This window comes from Lynx rufus, unplaced genomic scaffold (genome assembly GCF_022079265.1).
Source record: "Lynx rufus isolate CCGP_SWC_20201006 ecotype Redwood Valley unplaced genomic scaffold, mLynRuf1.p SCAF_2, whole genome shotgun sequence".
NCBI classification, from domain to species: domain Eukaryota; kingdom Metazoa; phylum Chordata; class Mammalia; order Carnivora; family Felidae; genus Lynx; species Lynx rufus.
This window is the reverse complement of record NW_025814834.1, coordinates 61,836,103-61,850,071: the sequence shown is the minus strand read 5'-3', so window position 1 is coordinate 61,850,071 and position 13,969 is coordinate 61,836,103. Positions and strand designations below refer to the sequence as shown.

The 13,969-nt window shown below is 41.1% G+C and overlaps 1 long non-coding RNA gene across 1 annotated transcript in view; it reads left to right on the top strand.

Annotated features, from left to right (window-relative positions):
* The window catches only part of LOC124516524 (uncharacterized), a 38,100-nt gene that overhangs the window by 17,046 nt on the left and 7,085 nt on the right, over positions 1-13,969 (top strand). The window contains exon 2 of the long non-coding RNA XR_006963056.1: positions 8,981-9,146. This is a non-coding gene — a long non-coding RNA (uncharacterized LOC124516524). The remainder of the gene's footprint in view (positions 1-8,980; positions 9,147-13,969) is intronic.

The window sequence follows — 13,969 nt, the reverse complement described above, 5'->3', positions numbered from 1 at the left end:
TAAATTATATATATATATAATTCCTATGTGGCTTTGGAAGAGATCCTAAATTTTGTGGCGCATAGTGGGGAATAGGGAATAGTGAAGAACTAATGATTGTCTAATTCAACTTTCCTCAGGCTAATGTTACAACTAATCCCTGAGTATTCATTAGCTGGGGGCAGGAGGTGGGAATCTGGAGGGGAAGTTTAAATCCAGATTCCACTATTTGGGTTCAAACATTAATTGCACAAAATCCACAAGAAATAATCTTGAATTAGCTGTAATTATTTATAAATAATAACACACAGGGGAAAAAAGTGGACACAAGAGAGCTAGAAAAGGTAGTCCCCAAGAGAGAAGGAAAGCTGGAGGAGAGTAAAATAAAAGACAAAATCAGATAGTAACAGACCAAAAGAATAGGACCCTTTTTCCAGTCTTGCTGATTAAAATCCCAGTGTAAGCGGGGTGCCTGGGTGGCTCAGTCAGTTAAGTGGCCGACTTCGGCTCAAGTCATGATCTCTCGGTCCGTGAGTTCGAGCCCCGCGTCGGGCTCTGTGCTGACAGCTCAGAGCCTGGAGCCTGTTTCAGATTCTCTGTCTCCCTTTCTCTGACCCTCCCCTGTTCATGTTCTGTCTCTCCCTGTCTCAAAAATAAATAAAACGTTAGAAAAAAAAATTTAGAATCCCAGTGTAAGCAAGGTTTAACCAATTGGTGTCATCAGTTTATGTACTCTATCTGCCCAGCTAATCCCTATGGAGCTATGACGGTGTTCTGGTCGTCGTATCCCCAAACCTAAGCACTGCACCTGGCCCAGAATTTACCTTCACTAAGTGTTGGTTAAATAGATAAGAAAGTGAATCAAGGGGCACCTGGGTGGCTCAGTTGGTTGACTGTCCAACTCTTTTTTTTTTTTAATGTTTATTTATTTTGAGAGAGAGAGAACAAGTAGGGGAGGGAACAAGTAGGAGAGAGAATCCTAAGTAGGCTCTGTGCTGGCAGTGAAGAGCCTGACAAAAGGCTGGATCTCACAAACTGTAAGATCATGACCTGAGCCAAAATCAAGAGTTGGACACTTAACTGACTGAGCCACCCAGGTGTTCCCCAAGCATCCAACTCTTGATTCAGCTCAGATCATGGTCAATCGTGGGATTGAGCCCTGAGTCAGGCTCTGTGCTGAGCGTGGAGCCTGCTTAAGACTCTCTCTCTCTCTCTCTCTCTCTCTCTCTCCCTCTGCCCCTCTCCCCTGTTCATGTTCTTAATCTCTCTAAAATAAATAAATAAAATAATAATAATAATAATGTGAATCAAATGAAGAAGATAGAAATAAACATGCACATGTGTTCATAGGAGGCTCTAATTGCATCTCCTAAGTTTCGGGATACTGTATCCTCATTTTCATCATCTTATTTCTCATTTCTTCCGTGACCTATTGGTTATTTAGGCACAGGTTGTTTAATTTCCACACATTTGTGAGTCTCCCAGATTTTCCATAGGGAAATGATAATGCTGAACATCAGTTTGGGGAGCCCAAGATGAACACAATTTGGAGAGGACATGAAGACACAGATTAAACACAAAGTTTCCTGGTGACCTCTGCTCAGAATGAACTCGTCTATATAAACCTGCCCTCCAGCTCTCCATCCGGAGAACACATATGAGCTCAGCAAGTACATATTCTTCCAAAGTACAGCTGAGAAATATATGCCCAATTACACATGGTACCAGACACGGTGAGGTGGGGCACATGGCAGAATCAGGATTCTGGGCAGGATTCCAGGCAGGATTCCAAGCTTAGGTTCAAATTCCTATTCTGCCATTTTTTGGCTGCATGAGCGTTGGAAGGGTACTTAATCTCCTTAGGTTTCGATTTCCTCCTTTATAGAATGGGGATAATAGTAGTACCTATCTTATAAGGTTATTGTAATAATAATAATAATTCCTATAAAACACTATAGTAACACCACTGAAACACCATTGAAAGCGCCATAGTCAGCTTTCAATAAATGTTAGCCAGTATTATTTTACTTATTTATTTTGAGAGAGACAGAGACAGCACAAGTGGGGGAGGGGCAGAGAGAGAGAGAGAGAATCCCAAGCAGGCTTCTCCATGTCTGCACAGAACTGGACGCAGGGCTTGAACTCATGAAACCATGAGATCATGACCTGAGCTGAAAGCCAGAGTTGGATGCTTAACCGACGGAGCCACCCAGGCACCCCAGCCAGTATTATTGTTGTCAGTTTGGGCCCTGAAATCTGAAGCTTGTAATATCAACTGTGCTGCTGTACCTCTGGGTTCCCACTGAGTAGAAGAACTGGAGCCGGATTTCTGGTCTTGACTCCTGGTTCTCCCATGTAATGGCTACGTGACCTTCATTAGATTACTCATCTCTCTCTCTCAGTGTCTTCATCTCTAAAAGGGGGTTCAGAAGGACCCTCACAAGGATTTTATGAGCAGATGGATTAATATAGGTAAATGTCTCTACAGTAGAGCCCCACTCATGCTAAGGAGGAACCCCATCCTAGCAGTGATGAGATTTAAATTTTTGCTAAGGAGGCACACAAAAACCAAATGAGGAGGAAATGAAACAAAACAGTTACACATTGTGAAAAGTACTATGTGAACAATAAAACAGGGCTGAAATAGAGAATGGAGGGGAGGGGGAACTAATTAAAATATTAGGTGATTAAGGAAGCCTTTCCTGAGGAGGAAACATTTGAGAGAGCTAAAGGAAAAAGGATGAAAAGGACCAGAAATATCCTAATCTCAACGTTGCTGAGAACTGAAGGAATAACCTTCCAGGAATAGGGAATGGGACGCACAAATGGCCAGAAGTGCATTTCAAATGGAATTCCTAACAATATTTGCAATTGTGTAATTCTTTTTTTTAATGTATATATGTTTGTTTGTTTATTTTAAGAGAGAGAGAGAGAGGCAGAGAGAAGTAGACACAGAATCTGAAGCAGGCTCCAGGCTCCAAGCGGTCAGCACAGAGCCCGACCAGGGGCTGGAACTCAGAAGCCATGAGATCATGACCTGAGCCGAAGTTGGCCACTTAACCGACTGAGCTACCCAGGTGGCCCTGCAATTGTGTAATTCTTTGATAAATATATCATATTTACAGAAACATGATATAAAATGATATAACATGACTAGACATGAGAACATGGGCAGATACACCTGCCCGAAACTTGGCAATTCACTGAGCTCTGCACATGTGCTACACTGGCATACTAATGTGTACAATTTTATGTAAGTGCACACGTGTAGTAGACCTGAATTTTCATAAAAGACTAATGCAGACCTAAATCTTCCTAATGATACATTTAAGATATTCAAACAAGATATAGATATAGATATATAGATATGTAAAATCACAGGAAGAAATGTCTGTGAAGTCCTGAAATAATTTCACCAAACTCTCAGTGCCACAGAATCCTATGAAAAGCACCGCTGCAAAAAGATCCCAGGTGGGAAAATATTATCACTGTCCGCCATTCTCTCCCCACTGGCTGGTTTTGTTTCATTCAGTCATTCAACATTTACTGAGCCCTATGCTGGTTATTTTTCATCTCCTGCCCCCTTCTTGCTCTGATCAATTCTCTACTCTGCTCCACACTGCTTAGTGCCCTGGAAGGTGAGAGGTGACCTCTAAGGATGGCATCATTCAGGATCCTTTGCCCTCTGGCTTTTGATTCTCTACGGCCAGTGGAGCGCAGAAGAAGATGAAAGGCAGGTGGTCTCCCTGCTTGGCTCCACAGTTCTGGCGGTGACTGGCTCCCTCTATAAGTAGAGCTCCTGCTAGCTGATCCTCTAACGTGCCTGTAGTGCTCACCAGCTCTGGTGACATCATCTCCTTCCCTTGTTTAGGCTGAGTGTTAACTGCTCCCCTCTGTTGCTAGTCTCTTGATGCTTCAGCATCTTTTGTGGATTTCCTGCCCCTACTTCTATAAATCCTCCCTTTGTTAAAATTTCTTCAAGGTCTAAAACGAGTAGATTTTCTTTTTGCTGCTAAGACACCGACTTGGACAAGCCTCTACGATGTTCGAAACCAGTCCTTTCCAATAAAAAACATAAAGGGCGTCACATATATAATTTTAAACTTTCTAGTAAGTAAAAAAAAAAAAACAGATAAAATGAATTTTAAAAGGTTTAACTCAGTGTATCCAAAGTATTTATCATTTTAATGTATAATTAATTAATGTGATCAATATAAAACTTTATCAATGACATATTTTACATTCTCTTATTCCTATGTCAAACTCTGTATTTTACACGCAAAGCTTGTCTCAATTTGAACTAGTCACATTTCAAATGCTCAATAGCCCCAGTTCTAGATACCGTGTTAGGGCTCGATATATAGAGATGGAGGATACTGTCCCTATATCACAGAGTTGATGGTCCAGTAAGAATGACGGACAAGCAAATCACCCCCAAACAGTGTAGTAAATGCTTAATTAGTGCTATGAACAAGATCCTATGGAAGTAGAGCTCTTTCTAAACACCAGTGGTGCTGAGAGAGGAGACAATTGTAATACGAGTGGATCCTGCATGCTGATTAGGGTTCCACCAAGAAAATGAGAGTGAAGAGGGCAATACAAGCAGAGGAAGAATCCTTGCCTTTCCATCTTCTCTAGCTGTGTCAACTCTTCTTTGCCTCTACACCAAAGATGGGTATCCTGACCACCTAGGGTACCCTTGGGTCTCCCTTGTTATTCTGGTCTGGATTTGGGTAGATCTCCACAGACTCAGCACAGGCTCTGGAATGAGGAGTTTTTGAAGGGAACTCAACCAGGACATAATGGAGAGGGTGCTGGTGAGACATGTGTGAGGAGAACGCCTATAAACAGACATGTTGAGAAAACCTAGATCCATTTTCCTACGGTAATGTAAATCTGGCCACTGACAGGCTCAGTTGGTGCAGGTTCCTGGGCACAAAACAGAGCTATAATTTCATCTCATCTGTTTGCTCTGCTATTCAATAAGTATTGTCACTGGACTGATATTAGAACTTATTTGTTGCAATCCTTTGGAGATGCTTCTTTTGTTGTTGTTTTTCATCTGTTGTCCTTAGATGAACCTCGTTTCTCTAGTGGTTCTGAGGATTTAAGGACCAAAACTGACCTTCCCTAAGTCTCTCTTACATGAAAATTCTACTGTCTATGTCCGTCTTCCCATTTCAAAACACAGATTCCCTATAGGACAGCTCAAGAAGTTCTTATCTCCTGTCTGAGAGACACTGGTGGTTCTCTGCCCTTTGAACGGAGAATATAACTTAAATGACATTAAAGGAATGGTCACATCTTTCGTGCCTCACGTTACCTTCTCCACTTACGTTGTTAGATATCTTTGGAAGATTCATCTGACTCTCCTGAATCCCCTGACTTCTGTTTCCTAGCATAAAAGCATTTCACACATATAACATTAACAAAATAGATCCCCCACCTTTCAAACCCAGGGCCTCAAGTGAAGTTCCTCTTTAGGATAGTAGGAAATGATGCTCCTCAGGAAGCATATGATGCTCTTTAGGAAGTAAAGTACCTACTGATCTCTTTAGGTGACTCCATAGTGCTTAAAAGCTGGTGATATCAGCTTAATAGGTTGATTTTTGAAGGGTACCCAAACAGTAACAGGAGAGAAAAGGAGGATGAGGCACTATTCTTAGATACTAAAAAAGAAGTATGCACTTAACTCAGACAAACATTCTGGCGCCTTTCTGTATGAGCAGAGCTCTGATTTCCAGGAGGTTGGAAAGCTACAGCTGTTTACATCCTTTGTCTGCCACAGTCAGATGGTATACACTGTAGCCTTATTTTCCTTGTCTCCTTAAATCAACCATAAATCATTTTCAGTGCTGAGCTTTCCACAAAAATTCCCTGTGGTTTCTTTCGGTCTCTCACTCCAACTATCATATTGCGATTCCCATTGGCAATAATGTCAGCATCTGTTCTCCATACCAGCACTATTTGCAAATACTTTGAGACCAAGTCCTTGATTACCACTCAAAAGTTCAACTTCTGTTTTCTCAGAGCCAAAACACATACTGTAATATCCAGTTTAAACAGTTTCCAATCCTCATCTGGGCAGCGGACTTCTTCAGTCCTCCCATTACTCATATACATTTTTTTTTATTGCTCTTTATCCTTTTCCTTCAATTTGCTCATTGTATAGATGATTAACTTTTGTCTTGAGCATCACTAACTCTGCCATTCTGAGCTTTGCTTCCTTCCCTCCCTAAGGATCTCTTCCATCCATGATGTTGTAGAATCTAAGATGTTCTTTTACGCCCAAAGGCAATTTATTTAAAATGTCCTTCATTTTAAGTAATCTCTACACCCAGTGTGGGGCTCCAACTCATGACCCTGAGATTCAGAGCTGCATGCTCTTCTGACGGAACCAGCCAGGTGCCCCCCCAAAGGCAGTTTATTGATGCCACCTTTTTGTTTTTCTTTTGAGTGGTCTAAGTTAGACCTCAGCATGCCAGGAATCGGGGCACAGTTGCACACAAAGAATCAATTACTCTTAAAGAGAAATTTCCATGGCTTACATCTGCCTCCCTTTCATTTTTCTGGCTTAAAACAGCCACCGTTTTGTTTGTTTGTAATGTGCGTGTAGGTACATGGTTTGTTTTTGGTTTGGGTTTTGTGGGTGAGTGTATGTGTGCGGTTTGCTTTTGCTTTTGCTTATTTGTTATTTTTCTAAATGACTTGGTTGAACCATTTCTTCCGCAGAGCTGGGCGTGCCCTTCTGAGAACTGGGCATGGCCAACATTTTTGTTTTGAGCTGCCCCTTTTGCATAGACATTGTGTTTCTGGACTTCTGAGAAAACACATACTCATATGCTCATGCGTGCCTATGTACACACACACCCAAAACTAATATGGAAATTGAAACAATGATCTGGGATTAAATACTTCACCAAACCCAGCAGACCAAAGGGATCACATCTATATTATATAAAGAGCTCTTTTATAAAAGTTAATCAAAGATATGTATGTATTTATACAAGAACTAGAAGAAATCATATAAACTGTAAAGAAAACCACCACTATCCTATTGTATAACTAATATCGATGCTACTAACGCTAATACCAACATTTTTTGAAGATTTTCCATGTGCCAGATCCTGTTCTATATGCTTTACATTTAGAAATCTATTTAATCCTGGGGCGCCTGGGTGGCTCAGTCAGTTAAGCGTCCGACTTCAGCTCAGGTCACGATCTCGCGGTCCGTGAGTTCGAGCCCCACGTCGGGCTCTGGGTTGATGGCTCAGAGCCTGGAGCCTGCTTCCGATTCTGTGTCTCCCTCTCTCTCTGCCCCTCCCCCGTTCATGCTCTGTCTCTCTCTGTCTCAAAAATAAATAAACGTTAAAAAAAATAAAAAAAAAATTAAAAAAATCTATTTAATCCTTACAACAACTCTATAGGCAGGTACTATTATTATCCTGTGTACTGATGAGAAAATGGAGCCACAGACAGGTTGAGTGACTCACCCATCGTTACACAGCCAGATAGATGGCAGAAGGAAAAATGGGACAATTCACAGAAGATAAACTGCGATCACAAATGGAAAAATATTCAAGATTTCCAGTAATCAGAGAAATGTGCATTAAGACATTAAGTGTAATTTCATATCTCATTTTTGGTGAGGCTGTGGTTAAGCTGTCACTCTCAGATATGGTGGCAACCATGTAAATCAGTGCAAGCTTTTAGAAAAGCCATTTGTCAACACTTTCAAACAACCATAAAGAGGCTCCCTTTAACTCAGTTATGATACACCTAAAAATTTATTCTTAGAAAGTTATTCAAATGACAGTCATGCGAATAGAAAGTTTGCTGCAGCATTCTCGGCTATCAAATATTGAAAGCAATCTAAATGTCCAAATACAAGAAATAACTTAGGTAAACTATGGTACATTAATGAAATGGGATATTATGCAGCCATTTAAACTACAATTATGAGCCATAATGGTAAAATAAAAATGTTATGTAATATCAAATAAAGTGAGCCAGATATAAAATTTTACCTATTTTATGGTTACAACTATGTAAAATTATGTATACATATGTTCAAGGACCAGAATGGAACATAAAATGATAATAATTAAGATGTTAGGATGGTACCTTAAATCCATTTAATCATGTTTATTTATTTTTGAAAGAGAGAGAGAGTATAAGTAGGGGAGGGGCAGAGGGAGAGGGAGGCACAGAATCCAAAGCAGGCTCCAGGCTTGATGTAGGGCTCAAACCCAGAAACCATAAGATCATTACCTGAGATGAAGTTGGATGCCCAACCCACTGAGCCACCTGGCGCCTCTTAGATCCATTTTTTAATCTAATTTTAATTGCCTTTATTTCTGTTGTTTTCCATAGGTTGGCAAAGCCCAAAGTTGGGAAAAAATAAAAGATGATGTTTTTGCCCTTTGATAATGCATAATTTAGCTGAGAATTGAAAGAATCATTGACTTTTAGAGCTGGAAGGGACCTTATCAAACTCTTGGTACAACTTCCTAATTTTGCAGCTAAATATTCTGAGGCAGGAAAAGACTGACTTACTCAATGACACATATTGAATTTGGAGCCAGAACTTACAACCCAAAAATGCAAATCAGCCTTGCGTATATTTAGGGTACAATTTTCAATGAGAAATTAAATTGTGAGGACCCTATCTTGAAATATATCATGTCAATAAAAAAAAGACGATTTTTATCTAACTTTACTTTCTTACTACACTATCAGCTGCTTCCTTTCCCCACCTAAAACAAGCTTTATGCCAAAGCAAGATCCCAGTCTAATTCTTGACTATACAGTACACATCATGCATATTTTTCGCATTTAAAAAATGTCAAAATATTTATAAAGAAGATGAGTATTTCAGTAACAATGGGAAAGCTGCTAGTCATTCTCTTGTGATGGTAACAGCAGGAATTCAATTGAGATTGATAAATCAATTAAATTGAATTTCACTTTCAAACATTAAAACAAAGTTTTTTTTCAACAGTGACTAAAAAAATCTATCCAAACCTCTTCAAAACTAGTTTCTGGGATAGAAATGAAGAATATGAGTGAATATATAAATGTTTACTAAGCCTTGCTGAGAGGCCCTCATCTACTCACCTGCGACCACAGAAGGGAAGTATGTCTTCAGGAAGCGACCCATCTGTCAGGTGAAGCTTTTTACTCTTAAACCCATTTAGATTATGATAGATTTTGGCTGAGCTCTTTGAAAGGGCACGTGGAAAACAATAAACACGGGAAAAGCCTAAAGAAAATTTGGAAGTTGCAGACTGGTGTGGGGGATACTAAAGTTGTTCTAGTTTGGGGGTGGGTGTGGTTTACGAGGTATCTGAATGGGATGTGGTTTACGTGGTATCATTTGGATGGGGGCTGCCAAATGTGGGGCGGTGATTGGATGGAAGCTGGTGGTGCAGGCGGTGAAATAATTCATCTGAGGTGAAACAAAGGAGATGGAAGTTTATTGAACACACCACAAGGAGTGGCGGGCAGGCCAACAGAGGAGAGGCTATCTACAAGGAGCCCTGGGCGGGGGCTGTTTTTAGAGGTGGAAGATGAGGAGGTATAGGGACAAATGGAATCTTCCCCTTTTTTGGTAACTGTACCTGGTTGTAAGTAGCCCATTGGCTGGTAGGGCCTATGGATACTTTGGGGTGGGTCCCCTGATGGGCTTGTCTGTAGTCAGCCAGGGGGTTGCTGTGGCCCTTGCTACCTTCCATTGCTCAAGCCTATTTGCCTAAAAGCGGCCTCTGTGGTTTATACGAAGCCCACAAGGCTGATTGGGAAAGGAAATCTTGAGGCTACTGTGTGTTCACTAATGGGATTCAAACATGTTTAGATGGACTGGCTTATAGCACAGTGAGCTCTGGGGCATCGACCCAATAACGCCAGTGACAGTGATGGCTGCTCCCACCAGTACCCTGTCCCTGAGCCTCAGCAGCAGTAGGAACCAGCACTGGCTTTGGGGACTGGGACTGGAGGGAGGCCTTCTCACTGAGTTTGGTGGAAAACCCTGGATGCCATTTAACAGAGGTTAAGAGAGCTGTTGAGACCCCTTTAAGGTCTAAGGAAAGAGAAAATAGAGAAAACTAAGGAATAAGAAAGGAAGACTTTTTTTTTTTTTAATATTTATTTTGAGAGCTAGAGAGAGAGAAAAAAAGAAAGAGCCTGTGCATGTTCGAGCAGGGAAGGGGCAGAGAGAGAATTCCAAGCAGGCTCCATGCTGAGTGTGGAGCTGGACTCTTAGCTTGATCTCAACACCTGGAGATCATGACCTGAGCTGAAATCAAGAATCAGATGCTTGACCAACTTGAGCCACCCAGGCCCCCCAAAAAAGGAACTTTTTTTTTTTTAAATGTTTATTTACTTTTGAGAGAGAGAGAGCATGAGCAAGAGAGGGCCAGAGGAGACACAAAATCTGAAGCAGGCTCCAAGGCTCTGAGCTGTCAGCACAGAACCGGATGTGGGGCTTGAACTTACGAACTGTGAGATCATGACCTGAGCCGGAGTCAGATGCCCAACCGACTGAGCTACCCAGGCGCCTCAAGAGAGGAAGACTTTTAAGGAGAAACTGCTTATACATACAATCTGTAGTTTCAAGTTAATATTCACATATTTATGTTAAGAAATCTATTCAAATTTAACAGTTTTACTTTGCTTTTTTACAACTCTAAGCCAGTTGAAAATTCATGGAATTCTCTGGGATATTTTTCTTTCAGTTACACTCTAACCCAGTGGTTCTCAACTCTGGCTAAATAACAAAATCTCTGAGAGAATAAAAACAACCATCCAGGTTGCCTGGCTGGCTCAGTCAGTAGAGTGAGTAACTCTTGATCTCTGGGTTATGAGTTGGAACCCCACATTAGGTGCAGAGATTACTTAAAAATGAAATCTTTTGGGGTGCCTGGGTGGCTTAGTTGGTTAAGTGTACGACTTCAGCTCAGGTCATGATCTCTCAGTTGGTGAGTTCAAGCCCCACATCTGGCTCTCTGCTGTCAGCAGGAGCCTACCTTGGATCCTCTGTTCCCCTCTTTCTCTGCCCCTCCCCCACTCAGTCTCCTTCTCTGTCAAAAATAAAATAAACATTAAAAAAATAAAATCTTTCAAAAAATCCACAACAACGAATCAATGCAGATGCCTGAAATCAGAATCTGGTGGTGGAACCTTGGGATCAGTAATTTTAAGAGCTCCCAGATATTTCTAATGAACAGCTAAGGTAGAGATCAATTTGCTCCAATGGGAGCAGATAGAAATTTTCTAGAACACTGGGGTGCTTGAATGGCTCAGTCGGTTGAGCATCTGACTCTTGATTTTAGCTCAGGTCATGATCTCACAGTTTGTGAATTCGAGCCCCACATCAGGCTCTGTGCTGACAGTGCAGAGCCTGCTTGGGATTCTCTCTCTCTCTGCCCTTCCTGTGTGCGGCTGTCTCTCTCTCTCTCAAAATAAATAAACTTAAAAAAAAAAAAAGGGCAAAACAGGGGTGCCTGGGTGGCTCAGTCGGTTGAGTGTCAGACTTGTTTTTGGCTCAGGTCATGATTTCAGGGTCATAGGATCTGACACTAAGCATGGAGCCTGCCTGGGATTCTCTCTCTCCCTCTCCCCGCCCAGCACATGTGCAAATGCACTTTCTCTCTCTCTCAAAAATGCAAAAGAATGAGGGGTGCCTGGATGGCTCAGTTGGCTAAGCATCCGAGTCTTGATTTTGTGAGATCGAGCCCCTCATCAGCACAGAGCCTCCTCGGCATTCTCTCTCTCCCTATGGTTTCTGCCCCTCCCCCACGCTCTTTCAAAATAAATAAATAAAAACTTCTATTAAAAAAAAAGATAAGCATGAACTCTGAAGGGAGATGCAAGGTCAGAAAAAGGAAAATGAATACTCTGGTCAGAAGGCAGGAGGCTGGAGGTTGGAAGAAATGTAGTGCCTAAAATTCCAAACAAAGGCCCTCAACAAATGCTGGAGTTCTTTTATGTCATGCCAGCACGCTGTGTGGGGAAGTCAAATGTTAACAGCTTTGCTTCAGGCCCTCTCCACTTAACCATCACTTCCAACCATGAGGATTTGTGGAAGGCCTGAAAGGTTCCCACGTTTGCTTGGTAAAGGGTTTTGATGATCCATACTTAGGGGTGGAAGCTTATGAGAAAGTCATGCAGTGGGGGAAGCCCAGCATCTCCCATCCTTAAGTCCTCTCTCCTGGACCAGGCAATGAATGTGTACGGAAACTGCCAGGCCAAGTCCAAGTGGGCGGGCATAGTGAGGAATAGCAGGAGGCAGGGTGGTGTGTGTGGAAAGCAGGTGGGAAGGGCCAAGAGCTAGAGCCAGAAGGTGGCAAGTTCAAGATTTTGGAAGGCTGAGCTGAACATAAGGGCTGATTTTCTTTTTCCTTTTTAAAAATTGTGGTAAAATATACCTAACACAAAATTTACCATCTTAAACATTTTTAGTATGTAGCTCAGTGACATTAAGGGCATTCATTCACGCTGTTGTGTTACCGTCACTACCAGCCATCCACAGAACTCTTTTCATCTTGCAAAACTACGACTTTACCATTAAATGCTAACTCCCCATTTTCCCAGTCCCTTGCAACCACAATTCGACTTTCTGTCTCTATGAATTTGACCATTCCAGGTACCTCAAATGGAGGTGGGGTGGAATCATACCATATTTGTCCTTTCGTGATTGGCCGATTTTACTTAGCATAATGCCCTCAAGGTTCACCCATGTTGTAGCATGTGTCAGAATTTTTTTTAATTGTTAATTTTTTTTTTTTAATTTGAGAGAGAGAACATGAACAGGGGAGAAGGACAGAGGGAGAGAGAAAAAGAATCTTCAGCAGGCTCCATACTCATGGAGCCTGAAGTGGGGCAAGATCCTATGACACTTATATCGTGACCTGAGCCGAAATCAAGAGTCAGACTCTCAACTGAATGAGACACCCTTCTTCCTAAGGCTTAATGATATTCCTTTGTGTGTATGTATCATGTTTTGTTTACCCATTCATCTGTTGATGGACACTTGGGTTGTTTCCATCTTTTGTGAATAATGCTGCTATACACATGGATGTACAAATATCATTTTGGGTCCCTGCTTTCAATTATTTTGGGTATATAACAAGAGGTGGGATTTCTGGTCATATGGTAATTCTATCTTTAATTTTTTGAGACACCACCATCCACCATAATGTTTCCATAAGTGCTGCACCATTTTACCTTCCCATCAATAGTGTATAAGCATTCTAATTTCTCCATATCCTTGCCAACATTTATTTTCTGCTTCTTGGTGGTCTTCATCCTAATAGGTGTGAGGTGCCATCCCACTGCTTTTTTAATTAGTGATGTCCAACACCTACCTGCCATCTGAGTGCCTTCTCCGAAGAAACGTCTATTTAAGTCCTCTGCTTATTTTATAATAGGGTAGTTTTGGTTTTTGTTGTTGAGTTGTAGGAGTTCTTTATATATTCTGGATATCAACCCCTTATCAAATACATAATTTGTGAACATTTTCTCCCATTCTGTGGATCACCCTTTCACTATGTTGAGTGTGTCCTTTGATGTACAGATTTTTTTATTTTGATGTAGCCCAGTTGATCTTTTTTGGATTACAAAAAGATTCTTTTGTTGTTTGTGCTTTTGGTGTCATTTTCCAAGTAATCACTGTAAAACTTGTGTTATGAAGCTTTTCTCTTGTTTTCTTCTAAGAGTTTTATAGTTTTAGGGCTTACATTAAGTTTTTTTTTAATCCATTTTGAGTTTATTTTTCTATGTTTTACAAATGAAGGGTCCAACTTAATCCTTTTGCAAGTGGATATTCAGTTTTCCCAACATAATTTATTGAGAAGATTGTCCTTTCCCCATTGAATGGTGTTGGCACCCTTTAAAAAAATCATTTGATCATATATATGCAAGGTTTGTTTCTGGGTTCCACAGGGGCTAATTTCTGAGTTTATGTGAGACTCAGGTAATAAATGTGACCAAA